Raw genomic sequence first — 13,501 nt, 5'->3', positions numbered from 1 at the left:
CGTCATTTTGATTTCAGCAGTCCTGGCAGGAGGTTTTTCCATGTAAATTCCTCCCAGCCCTTCCGAAGTAAAAATGAAGAACAGCTGATCCTTGTCTTGTCTAATGCATGGCTTTCCATAGTACTTTTATGAGTGAGTAGCATGAGTGGAGAGGAAGTATCCTTTAAGAGAATCAGTGTGCGGCTGCTCTCAGCTGCCTTGTGTTGTCTCTAGCAACTAAGATTTATTTTATAAATGCGTACGTAGTGCTTACCGTACAGCAGGCCCTGTTCACATCCTTATCACAACCCTGTGAGGGGGAAACTGAGGCAGCACGGAGCCTAGTAGTCATTTGCCTGAAGTCACTTAGCTGGGGGTTGGCAGGGCTGGGATCAAGGCTCAGGCAGCCTGGCTTTGGTGCCCGTTACTTGTGGGTAGTAGAAAGTTACAGTTTCTTCTAACATAGTCGATCATCCTCATACAGGGGTTTTCTCACACAGAGAGTAAGCCTGAAGTTCACGCATTCCATGACCCTGGAGGAAAAAAGAACCAAACTCCAACAAGCAATGGGAAATGAGTCAGAATCTGTTTATTCTGGTGATTTATTTTGTGAGAGCAATCTGTTGAATGAATGAAACGTGGGCTTTTTTGCAGCTTCTGTTTGGCCACTCTGATATTCAATAATTCATTTTTTTTTGATCTTCTAAGCCATCTAATTGAAATACCCACAAGTTCAGATATTACAATTTATAATTGGCCTCCCGCCCCTGTCTGCATCTGGCACAGTGGTCTCAACTACATCTCACCCCTTGTGCATTTGACCTCTTACTCTAAAAATAAGGGCCAGATGAATGCTTATATTCTTTATAGAACAGATGATGGTTTTACTGAACGAGTGTGGTTTATGCTTTAGAACAGCTGCACGTATGGAAAGAAATTATTGGAGTAACCCGTTTTCAGACCTTGACACATACATTTGGCTTCAAATTCAATACGTGCTTTCTCAAAAAGGAAATGAATGTAAACAGTCTTCTCATACATTATCCTGCACATCTGAATCCTGTGTTTTAATGGTTTCTCTTGACTCTGGTATATAATACACTGGTAATAGGAAAGGAAGTCCCATTCATTTGCCTCTTTGGGATATGAAAACTATAGAATGTTAGAGTCGAAAGGGGCCCTGGAGATCATCTAGGGTGACCCTCATTTTATATGAGGATTCTGAGGCCCAGAGAGGTTTTGTTCTCCAGAGCCCCTCTGGTCAGTCAGTGGTGGTAAGCATGAGACTGGAACCAGGTGGTCTGACTGCAGGCCGACTGAGTTGGCTGATGCTGAGATAAACTCTAAAAAGCTGATGTTCAGAGGTTCTCTGGCCCACCACAGCTCCCTGCCTGACTGCCAGCCTCACCACCTTGCCAACACTAGGGATTGCCTATTTTCTCTCAGGCCTTGGATACCTCTTCCAGGCTTCGGGCCTGGAGTCCCTTTCGTGCATCAGGCCTTCATTGCCCGAATAATGTGTTGGCCTCCTCACTGACAGCCCTAGTCTTCCTGATCACCTCCCCCCACAAACACACACAAAACACTTTTAAGACATGTAACTATCATACCCAAAAGGCCAATCTTGATTACATCAGACCTTTTCTAAAATATCGTTGTTCGTTTCATTCACTGATGTGTCCCAACCATCTGGAACAGTATCTAGCACATAAAAGGCACACAATAAATATTTATTCAGTGAATAAATGGCTCCTCATTTCCTACTGAATAAATTAATTCTCATTCCTTAGCCTAATGTTTGAGGCCTTTTATTATCTGGCACTAATCTTTTCCCACCTTTCCCCTTCTATCCTCCGGTAATTTAAAAAAAGACAAAAAAAGGTATTCTTTTAGGCTAACAATTTGTGGAGTGTTCACTATATGCCAGGCCTTTTCTAACCTCTTTATGTGTATTAATTCATTTAATTGGCACAACAACCTTATAATATGAGTACTATCATTAATGACATTTTACAGATGAGGAAACTGAGTCACAGAGAGGTTAAATTACCTGTCACTTCTAGGACAAGGCAGAGCTGGGATTCAAACTTGGGTCATATGGCTTCACAGCCCACGCACATAACCACTGTGCTATAGCTAGCTCTCCTGTTTATTTTTAATTACAAATTCCAACAATCTAGAAATACCTAAAGTAAAAAGTGACAATTGTCCTTCTCTCCAAAAAATTGAGATAATCCATGTGTATCCTTCCAGGTGGCTTTCTTATGTGTATATGAATAGTTATATAATTTTAAAACTGAAAGTGGCTCATATTATACGTATTACAACTTGTCTTTCTCATCTATTGTATTTTTGAGATTTTTTCATGTTAGTACATATATTGTTACCTCACTCCTTTTCACTATTGCCTACTATTCCTTTGTATGGATACACCATAATTTATTTAATCAGTCACTGCTGCTGAACACTTCCTTAGAAAAGGAACAGTGCTGGAATGAACATCACTGTACATCTATCTGTGCAATGTTAATATCTCTATAAGTTCAGAGTCCTAAAAATGTGGTTGCTGAATCTTAGGGTATATACACTTAAAACCGTGGATATTGATAAATGGTCCTCTGGAAAAGTTGTGTCAATTTATCCTCCTGCCAATAATGTCTTGAAGTTCCCCCTGATTTTCCTTACCTCCGTGTACAAGTTCAGGAAGTGAGCACTAGCTCCCTTCCAAACAGTTCCTGTCCTCTCTGAGAACTCCTGTTCTCTGCTCCTTGTGCCTCTCTTTCGGCAAAAGAAAGTTATTTCTTCTTCCAATATCGTTTGGCTATAATCAAACCCTCCCTGATCCCTCACTTCTCACCTGTGTGGGTTCTCTCTGTCTCTGTCTCTGTCTATCTGTCTTTCTCTCTCTCCCTCCCTCTCTCTCTCGTTTAGGCAACACAAAATATAGACCCTCATTCAGGCCAGGGTTTCTTTGTTACAATTTTCCTATCAGGGAACTTGGAGGCTACATAGAGAAGAGTGAACTCTGTGTTCCTGGCTGCGATGACAGGTCACGTGGTGCAGGCTGGGCTTGATGCGGACAGTCTTGCGGTATCAGTATTTGGTTGTGTAGGTAAAGATGTCATTGTTATCTTGCCCGGCCTTATTTGGAGCGCAGCAATGACTATGATTAAGAAAGGAGCAAAGGGTTACAGTGTAAGGCAAAACTAGAGAAGAGCCTTTTAAATGGTGAAGGAGATGGAAAAGGAGGGATAAAGGCATGATGCTTCCTGAACCCCTCCTTTATGCTACCTCTTTTGCTTGGTGCTTTACATATATTATTGCATTTAACCCTCCAGTGAGAACAGACTAAACAGCTTAGGAATGTTCTGTCTGGAAAGAGGAGGAGGAGGTGAACAAAGTTTCTAAATTCATAAATAGACTTCCTAGTGTAACTACTAAGAAGAAGAGAAGATAGCCCTTGAAGTTAGAGCAGAGCGAGACTGGGACAAGAGAAAAGTACTTCCGAAAGTGGCAAGTAAGTAGTGGACTCTGTAGCCACAGTTGTGGTGCAGATGGAAAAATAGATTTTTAAAAAGGTTTTAGGAAACAACATGGTAATGGATTGCTACTGGCTTTCTAAAGAAAGTTAGAATGTTTGCGGTCCGTATCATTCCTGTTGGTGTCAAGGGGTCCAAACATGCTTTTGGCCCAATGTCCATGAAAGTGTTTAGGTTGGGGATGGGTGAAAGGAGGCCATTCTGGGCTTCCTTCATCTCTCTTTAAACCAGAATCGCTCTACTTCTTATCTTTTATAAATTCTGGGCTTCTACATGAGATTTCTCTTGAAAATATTTTTTGTTATTAAAAAAAAGTTCAGGGACTTCCCTGGTGGCACAGTAGATAAGAATCGGCCTGCCAATGCAGGGGACATAGGTTCCATCCCTGGTCTGGGAAGATCCCACATGCCACGGAGCAACTAAGCCCGTGCGCCACAACTACTGAGCCTGTGCTCTAGAGCCCGCAAGCCACAACTACTGAGCCCGCGTGCCACAACTACTGAAGCCCACACACCTAGAACCCATGCTCCGCAACATGAGAAGCCACCGCAATGAGAAGCCCGTGCACCGCAACGAAGAGTAGTCCCCGCTCACCACAACTAGAGAAAGCCCGCACGCAGCAACAAAGACCCAACACAGCCAAAAATAAATAGAATTAAATCTTAAAAAAAAAAAAAAACAGTTCATAAGTCATTGCACTTGATTTCATTATTGGAGATGAGCTCTGGGCTGAATGAACTGTGAGGCTAACCCACCGTGGCAGATTTTGTCTGTGGACCGAGGCTCCACCATTGCTTCTCTCCATAGCACAGGCCAAGGCCTGCTGGCCTCGTAGTCCATTCCTGACCCCAGTCATGGAGGAGGGCACATACAGCAGCAAGAGCTGTTCCCTGTTACTGGAAGAACAATGCCAGTCCACTTGTAAGACCTCCTGTTCCCCACCCCACTCTGCCCCAGGCAGGGTCTGAGCTCAGCTGCACCCATGGTGCCTCCAGGAGCTTTACCTGCTGTCTTCCCAGGAGGAAGAGTCAGGGAGGCCTCAGCCTCAGCCTCAGCCTCAGCCTGGCTCGCAGGTTCATGCCTCCTCTGTGCTGTCCCTGAGCTCCCTGTTTAACTCCTACTCTTGCCTGATCTTTCCCTTGGACTCTGAGTCAGAAGACAGGGGTTGAAATCTCTGCTTGGCCATTTTGCAGCTGTAAGATTTTATATTACTCTGAACGTCTCTCTGTCTTGTGTATGTTTCCATAACTACTCCTATTGGACGGCTAAGATAATGGGATTGACTGAGATAATGCAAGTAAAGCACTTAGCAGAGTGCCTACAATGAGGTAAACCCTCAGATGGTGGTGTCAGTGGTCATAGTTGCTGCTGACGTATGTCGTTTTTATGCCTCCCATCATCATTGCTAATATCCTGGTTCCTAGACCTGTGACTTGGAAGAGAATTTGATTCCTGCCATGATACCTGATTCTGAACCACTGATTCTCCCCCCAGACATCTTCCTGCTTCTTTCCAGTCCCACAGCTCTCCTGATCAACACTGACTTTCCTGTCCTTGACCATACTTGCATTGACATCATAAAGGACAATACACAATACACGGGAATACACAATAACAACCCTCTTTGTACTGTTATTGCATGTAGAGAAGTACACTGTATCTCCAAAAGCACTTCACATATACTGTTTCATATTTGATAGGCTTCCTTTTTTGAAATTGAGCCCTTCAAATGTCAGTGACAAAGCCAGGGGCTTCCTAGTTGCATAGAGGAGTAGAAACACAGGTCCTCTGATTCCCAACTTCTTACCATTCCCTGCCATCATTGAGTTTACACATCAAGACATATTGCTTTGGTACAACATTGCAAGTCAACTATACTCCAATTTAAAGAAAAAGACATATTGCTTTGCTTTATATATACTTGCAGATTTTCCTTTGAATCTGGGAGCAGGAAGAAAGTGAGAGTTTAACTTCTACTTCTCTGTAGCCATACTCTAATCAGCTGCTAAAACTGAGGAAAACTGTGCCTTTATGGAAAAAAAAAATTTTATCTTTGACCTATTCTTGTTTCAAAATGTTCTGAATTTATCCCAACAACAGCTGTTAAGATGTTTGTCAAAATTTTGCATTCCCAAAGGCCGAAATACCTGAGATAAAGAGAAAATACAACCAAAAAATAAATAAAAATAAAAATTTTTAACCTAAACTGCTTTAATAAATAGAAAATGGCCTTATGCTTATAAGAAAGACATTCTAAGTAAAATCATTTTGCTTCTGTAACCAGCAAATCCTTCCATCTTAAGAGCATATCACTTATGTCTCTTTGTGCCAAAAATCACAAGACCTTTCATTCTTGTTCTCATGATCCACTGCAGTACTCTATTCAAAGTTCTGGGATGGATTCTTTTTTTGCTGGTTCCTTTGAAGTTCCTCAAATGGAGACACTTTAAGTTGCAGGCTTGGAGTATGTTTTCAGACCAGCGTAGAGCCGGGATCCAGGGGAACATTTCATAAGACTTTTGATATTAGATAGAATCCTTTGACAAAACCTGTTTGCATTTCAAAAATTATGTAACGAGTATAGACCCCTTCTAAAATTCATCCAGGAAATAACCACCCATGTAGAAAAAGTGTTACGCATAAATGTGAATATCACAACAGCTTTTATAATAGTGGAAAACTGGAAACAACTAAAATTTACGCTAATAAGAGAAGGTTTCATTACACTGTGGTTTGTTCATGGGAAGAATCTCACAATGAAAGCAGTGTTTTTTAGTAATACAGAGAAAACCTTGATTGTCATGTTATGCAGAAAAAGCAGAAAATAAATTGTATCTAATACAAACACAACTGTAAAAATATACACCGATGGTGTATCACGTGCGATCTTTTGCTTTTCTTTATTTTCTAATTTTTCTATAATCAGCATGAATTTTGATAATTGGAGGGAAGGCTTTTTTTTTTTTTACTGAAAACAGAAGCATTGTCCTTTTTTTTTTTAACATACTGCCTGTGTTTTTTGTTTCTTAATTAATTTAATTAATTAATTAATTTATTTATTTGGCTGCGTTGGGTCTTCATTGCTGTGTGCGGGCTTTCTCTAGTTGCGGTGAGCGGGGGCTACTCTTCGTTGCGGTGCGCGGGCTTCTCATTGCGGTGGCTTCTCTTGTTGCGGAGCATGGGCTCTTGGGCGTGCAGGCTTCAGTAGTTGTGGCACATGGGCCCAGCAGTTGTGGCTCGCGGGCTCTAGAGCACAGGCTCAGTAGTTGTGGTGCACGGGCTTAGTTGCTCCGCGGCATGTGGGATCTTCCCGGACCAGGGCTCGAACCTGTGTCCCCTGCATTGGCAGGCGGATTCTTAACCACTGTGCCACCAGGGAAGCCCCTGAAGGTTTCTTTGATTTCTCTAGAACAGTATTTTTCAACCTCAGCCAGCTTGGACTCGCATAATTCTTTGCTGTAAGAGCTGCCCTGTGCCTTCTAGGGTGTAGCAGCATCATTGGCCTGTACCCATTAGGTGCCAGTAGCATGTCCTCAATTGTGACAGCCAAAAATGTCTTCACATTTTGCCAAACGTCCTCTAGGGGCAAAATGGCTGAGAACCACTGTTCTAGAACCGTGTGCTGATACTTTCCCAAATTCCCATCACCCTCTACAGTGCGTGGGAGACCAGAGAGGTGAGGAGGCAGGAAAGAGAATGTCTGGAGATTGATCTGGAGGGTTTTGGTAAGAGAGTTATGCCAGGAGCTTGTAAAACATTAGGTCAGTGTGGTCAGGAAGAAGGGGCAGAGAGAGGGAGGGGTCCCGGAGACCCTTCCAAAGGGAGACAGCTGCTGGGTACAGCCAGAAGGGTCGAACTTGCCTCCACAGCACGTGGTTTTCACAAGGAGGCTATAGCAGCTGGCAGTCCAAGGGCCACCTGGATCGGGGAGACCCACCAAGACGTAGCAGTATCTGTTCAGTTGTGCAGTGATGGAAAAATCTAGGAATTCATCCATTCATGAAACACTTGTTTGTGGCAATAGGTAGCAGGATTTCTTCCAGCTACAGGGTGGGATTCTAGGAGGGGATTTCAGCCCCTCTCATGCAGAGTCAGAGTGAGGAAGGAGTCTGGCAAGCAACGAGGACTGAGATTCAAGCAGTTCTGGTCACTGGAAGGAGGTAGAAGACTGACTTCCCAGCTGGGAATGAAAGCAGATACACTTGACTAGAGACTGCACCAAAGAACTACAGCTCCTTGGTTTAGTATTGGCCTCCCGACTGGGGCAGCACAGAGCTCTCACACAGAAGGAGCAGAGCCTCGGATGAGGAGGTAGAGGAGTGCGCGAGAGCCCTGAGGGCACCAGCAAGTTGGAAGTGAGATTGTGCAGGGTCAGGTCTAGACTGAGACCTTTGTACTTGGTCCTGTAAGCAGGGAAGAGACAGGGCCAGTTTTCCTATAGGAAAGATCACTAGAAGAGGCTCAAAGAATATGCACTTTTTGAATTTTATTGGTAGTGCTAAATTACCTTTCACGATGGTAGTATAATAATCAATGGGTAAAATATAATTGTGGCATTTTATGGTACTTGAATAAAAAATTTATTATTTTAAAGGTTTATAGCTGTTGCAGCTTTGCTTTCGTGACCTGTTGTTGATCATATCTCTAATTTATATGATGTCTAGTCAGGAACACAATCCCTAATCATAAAATATTTCCTATGGGAAAATAACTTGCTTTATAACAATCTGCTTTATGACGTGCTTTCCAGAAATAATGTGTGAGAAAAAGTGAAGTTTGTCTATAAAGTTGGTGTTTGTTTTATCTGTTTGTGAATTATCATGCTTTTGTCTTCCTTAATGGCTAATTTATTTTCCATCCTGTACTAGAAATATATATTTAATAAAACCTGAAATGTTCTTTTTTAAAAGTGTATGAAGCACAAGGGAGATGCGTAGATGGATTTGTAAGATGACGGTTCAGACTGAGTATTATACGTATCTTCTATATCATGAAATAAATGCATTCAATTAGTTTGAGTAGTATGAAATTTCCATTTTGTAACTCAAAACAATCAAATATCAGCAATTTCATATGGTTCAGTCTAACAGGAATGTTAGCTCCAAAGAAAATTTTTGTGAAATGAATATTCTGTTTCTTATTGCTTTCTTTAAAATTCAGATTCATTTCCCTGAAGGCAGGGTTGAAAACTTGGGCTGTGTAGCATTCTAGGCATGGCTGGAATTCAACAAATTATCCTTGCTTAGAATGGTTGTTTCCCTTGGGACAAGAGTTCTCAACCCTGGCTGTTCATAGAATCATATTTAATTTAAAATCAGGGAACACTTAAAAGGTACTGATGGGCCCCACACCAGACTGATAAATCTGAACGTTGGGGGGTGGGGAGTGGCAGGGCTCATGCCTTTTTGTTTCTCAGGTGACACTAAGGTACGGCCAGGTTTGAGAACCACTGCACTAGAACTTCACTTTGAGGAGATTCAGCAAAGCTTTTCTATGTCTTAGAAAAACAAAAACACAACACCACTGCTCCTGATTTATTTTCCGAACTTGCTTTGGACCAACAAGGTCCAAAGATAAAATGTGAAAAAAAATATGTTTAACTACATGGAACCCATGTTTTGATTTTCATTCAGCTTTTGGTTTTCATTCAACAAAACATTTATTGGATGCCTACTATGGCCCTGGTCCTATGGCTGGGTATTTTGGGGAAATAGATTAATGATGAGTGAAAGAAGAGTTTGGCCCCTTTAAAAAACCAGGGGATTTTATGAAATGCCCAGAATAGGCAAATCTATAGAGATAGAAAGTAGGTTAGTGGTTGCCTAGGCCTGGGGAGGTTGGGGGGAAAATGGGGAGTGACTGCTATTGGATGTGGGGCTTCTCTTTAGGGTAATGAAAATGTTCTAAAATTAGAGAGCGGTGATGATCGCACAACTCTGTGAAAATACCAAAACCCATTGATGGTGCACTTCAAATGGGTGAATTATATCTCAATAAAGCTGCTACTTAAAAAAATTAAAAAGCCACAGCTATACTTTGCTAGGAGGACTTAACACTGACTGAGTGAGGAACAGCAGAGAAGAAACTCTGCTGTCCACCCATTCCTTTCAAAATAGACAGAGCTTAAAATGGGGACAGTGAGAGCAAAATAAAGTAGACCCTGCTCGGAGGCATTTAGTTCTCACCTGTATTCCAGGTAGCACCCTGAGCATGCGGGGGGGAAGATGGGTCAGAAGCCATGCAGATGTCCTGGGACGTCCCGTGGGTGAGAAAAAGACCAGAACTTGCACAGAACTCGCTGAGTCCCAGGCATTGCTCTCCGTGCTTTACATATATGATTAATCACTGCACAATATCCCCATTTTACCACAGTGAAACTGAGGTGCAGAGAAGGTAACTGTCCCAAGGTCATACAGTTATTTCTAAGTAGTGGCATTAAGACTGGGTAGGATTCTGATAGGAACGTGAAGGTATAGGTATCCAAGGTGATGTTAGGGCGGAGGGCTTGGGTGTGCTGAGGGGATGGATAGTAAGCGGGAACAGTGTGTTCAGGGAGGGTAGTAATAATGGAGGCTGATGCTAAAAGGATGGGCAGGGAGAGGTTATTGAGGAGCTCTCGTGACTGTGCTAAGGCATCACAATGCCATGGGGTGGGCACCACTGAAGATCATTGAGTCAAAGTAAGGCCATGTCGAGTCTTCTCAGTGCACAGGTATGAGTGTGTCTGAATGGGTGTCTCTCTGGGTCTACTTAAAAGCAACTCTGTGTGTAATGTCTGAGCCCCACCTTGTCCCTTGCATCTCATCGGGTATGTGGTGGGCACAGCACAGGACCTGCCAGCCCACCTGGCCCTCTGATAGCCACTGGGGAGCAGCCACCAAAAAAGAAGTCACAATGACCTGGGGGAACTGAAGGCCTCCATAGGACCTGCCTTAGAACCGTAGATTCTTTGCTGTGTTAGCAAAGTCCCAGCCCAAGGGCACTCCTCAAGCCCAGAATGTTCAGGACATTTGGCATCAAGCCTCCTGGATGGAGAGGCAAACTCTCTGAAGGGGAAGGAAAAGCCTGTTCTCGCTTGACCCCCTCGCTCTCTGCAAAGTAGGAGCAAGTTGGGTTTCCCAGCCTCTCTCTCCCTTCCCACTGGGGCACATGGGGGCTGACAGTGATGTGGCCAACAGGGGCAGAGGAGGGAAAGACATCCAGACGCTCAGGCCCACAGTCTGATCTTCAGCCCACATCCGCACTTCAGAGCCAGCAGCTTTTCATGCCCATGAACACATTCCTTTCTGCCTTCCTAGCCCAACTCTGTGCGTCTTGGGGCTTAGTTCCTTCGTGAAGGTTTTTCCATGATCTCTCCCTGGTCTGACTGCTGTCATGCTTGGATTTTTATACCAAGCCTTGTAGCACCTCACTCACAGGTAGCTTTGCTAGTATGATAATCTCCACATCACCCCAGGTAATCAAGATAATCACAGTGCAGCTGTTCTTTCCTTATTTCTTCATCCTCAGACGTCACAATAGGTTCATTCTGCTACACCCTGTCTAATTTTTTGCCCTTGCATGATTCTAGGCAAGCAGTGGCCGCTCACATCCCAGTGAAATCAGCCTGTTCCCAGGTGCCTGAACCTCTCTCTTCTCACTTATTATCTCCTGTCTTGTCCTATTAATTAACTTTCCCAATTACCTGCCCTGCTTTCCCAACTATCCCTGATCATGCAAGAGACACTCGATGAAGCAGAGGTGAGTCATTGATTAATCAGTCAGCACTTCACAGAGTAGGGATGAAGGGTGATAATTGTTCTGTTATCCAAAACCAGGGTGAACCACAGGTGTCTCCAGAGCGTGCCCAACTCAGACACACCATCCTTGCTTCTTTTCCTCCTGCCCCTGCCTTCCTCTCTACATCTCAAGCTTCAAAATTTTATCTCTCTATGATTCTCTTCTTGCCAAATTCCTCCCCTGCACACACACACCCCAGTTTTCTTAACTGTTCACAACGTAGATCACATTTATCTTTGGATTTGCTATACATGTTCTGCATACCACTCTTGGCTTTTCTTGTTTTCTATGTCTTATATCAAAAAATACTATGATTCCCTTTTAACTTTGTGTGTGGTCTTTGATTGATTTTCGATGCGGGGAAAGGATCCGTGGCTTTGGTAGGAAAAGGTTGCCAAGTCTGTCTTAAGAATTCTTAGCAGTGTGTACAGGGCAGAACGTGGAAGAGCAGATGCTGGAACCTGTTGGAGGGCACGGATGGAAACCAGAGTTAACCCAGCCAGGGCCAGCCATGCCCTCCTTCCTAACACAGCATATATTCCACATCCTGAAAGAGATTGCCTTAGCTTCTCCATGGCTGCAAGGCGAAGAGCTGACAAGGAGCAATTTGGAGGGAGGGCATCAAAAGAAAAGAAAAGAAAGAGCTTCTGACATCATCCCTGCAGCCCTGACTTTCTAGAGCCTGTTTTCCAGAATCTGTTCCCTCTTCAACACCAGTGCCTCTGCCTCCTGTTTTCTAGCACATCATGGTCACTACCGGATCACAAACAAGGAAGCGTTGAGAGGGTCTTCTGTGGTCTGCTCATCGCTGAGGCCCCGTGCCAGGTCCCCGTATGTGGTCCTTCTCCTCCCATCGTGAGCACAACAAATAGAACTCCCTTCCTCTCTCTTTCACAGACGTAAAGTGGATGGCCGAGCATGGTTGGGATTCTTGTAGTGAGGGCCCAAGATTTTGAAAAAAGAAACACAGGGAATGAGCTTCTCAGTGAACAGAAGGTGGTCTGACTCGTGGGCCATGGATCATAGAAACCTCCAGCTGAAGCCTGATTTGATCTTGAAAAGGCACCCACCCACAGATGTCTGAAGAAGCTGCAGAAGTGTCTAGGCTTTACACGGAGTGTGGCCCCACCAAAGGGCCCTTCTTCGACTCAGCACTACATTCACATTTTCGATTCACATTCCGTCAGCTCCTACCTGCTCTGCTGGAAGTGAGCCTCGGTGGTCCCACCCTCCCCTCTAGCCCACCCCAGGCATGGACTCATGCCAAATGCTGGCTGCATCATCTTGGTTTGCCCCTGCCTTGATATACTGGTAATGTCCAATAAATACAGATACCAAGAGCCGGCTGAAATCAATTCAAGAAATAGTTCATGAGTTCCAACTGTATCCAGCACAACATACCATGGATCACTGTAATCATGAAGGGTACAGAAGAGAGAAAATCTTGGGACACCCACAGGTGGTTGATCCCAGGGGGGTTGGTCGCAGCTGTATACTGTTTTTTGACTTTGTCTTTCGTTACATGTAGTCGCATCTGCGTAGTGTCGTTTATAAAGTCTTAGAAAATCATGACTGCGTCCAGTTGTTTAGGGTTCCCTCAAAGTGAAGGACACTAGTATTTTAGATTGTTGCAAGAAACCCAGAGACTCTGGAGACAGGGAGAGCTCTTAAGTCTACTTTTTACACAATAGAGCTTCATACCATTATTCTATATATAATCTTTTTACCAAAACACTGTCGCCTGTTTCTGTCAACAAAAGACCTCTTTGTTTTGATAGCCAAGAAAAGCCTTAAGCTCAGTAGAGACAACAGAACAGGCTTTTTAAATGACAAAATGTAAGGGCCAAAATGCCTTATTTTTGGAATGTAAATTAGAAGGCTTTTTTTCTTTAATATGACTGTAACCCTCAGTTTTGATCAACTTTAGGGTTTTTCTCTTTCTTTCTTTTTTTTTTTTAATGATATCCATTCAGTTCTTTGGAATACAGCTCAGGATAACCATAGCTTTTTTATCTGGCTACAGGGTAGGCACAAGTGAGGTGGGAGGTGACGACTTTCCCACACTCTTGAGCCCTCTGAACTGTTGTCTTTTTTTTTTTTTTTTAATATTTATTTATTTATTTGGCTGCGCCCGGTCTTAGTTGCGGCACTCAGGATCTTCGTTGAGGCGCGCAGGCTCTTTTAGTTGCAGCATGCAGGATCTA

General features: G+C 43.5%; 1 protein-coding gene across 7 annotated transcripts in view; it reads left to right on the top strand.

Annotated features, from left to right (window-relative positions):
* Window positions 1-13,501, top strand: part of PLCE1 (phospholipase C epsilon 1) — a 316,064-nt gene that overhangs the window by 121,572 nt on the left and 180,991 nt on the right. The window lies entirely within an intron of this gene.

The sequence above is a fragment of the Balaenoptera physalus genome, assembly GCF_965194825.1.
Source record: "Balaenoptera physalus genome assembly, chromosome: 14".
Lineage (NCBI taxonomy): Eukaryota > Metazoa > Chordata > Mammalia > Artiodactyla > Balaenopteridae > Balaenoptera > Balaenoptera physalus.
This window is presented reverse-complemented; position numbering and strand designations above follow the sequence as displayed.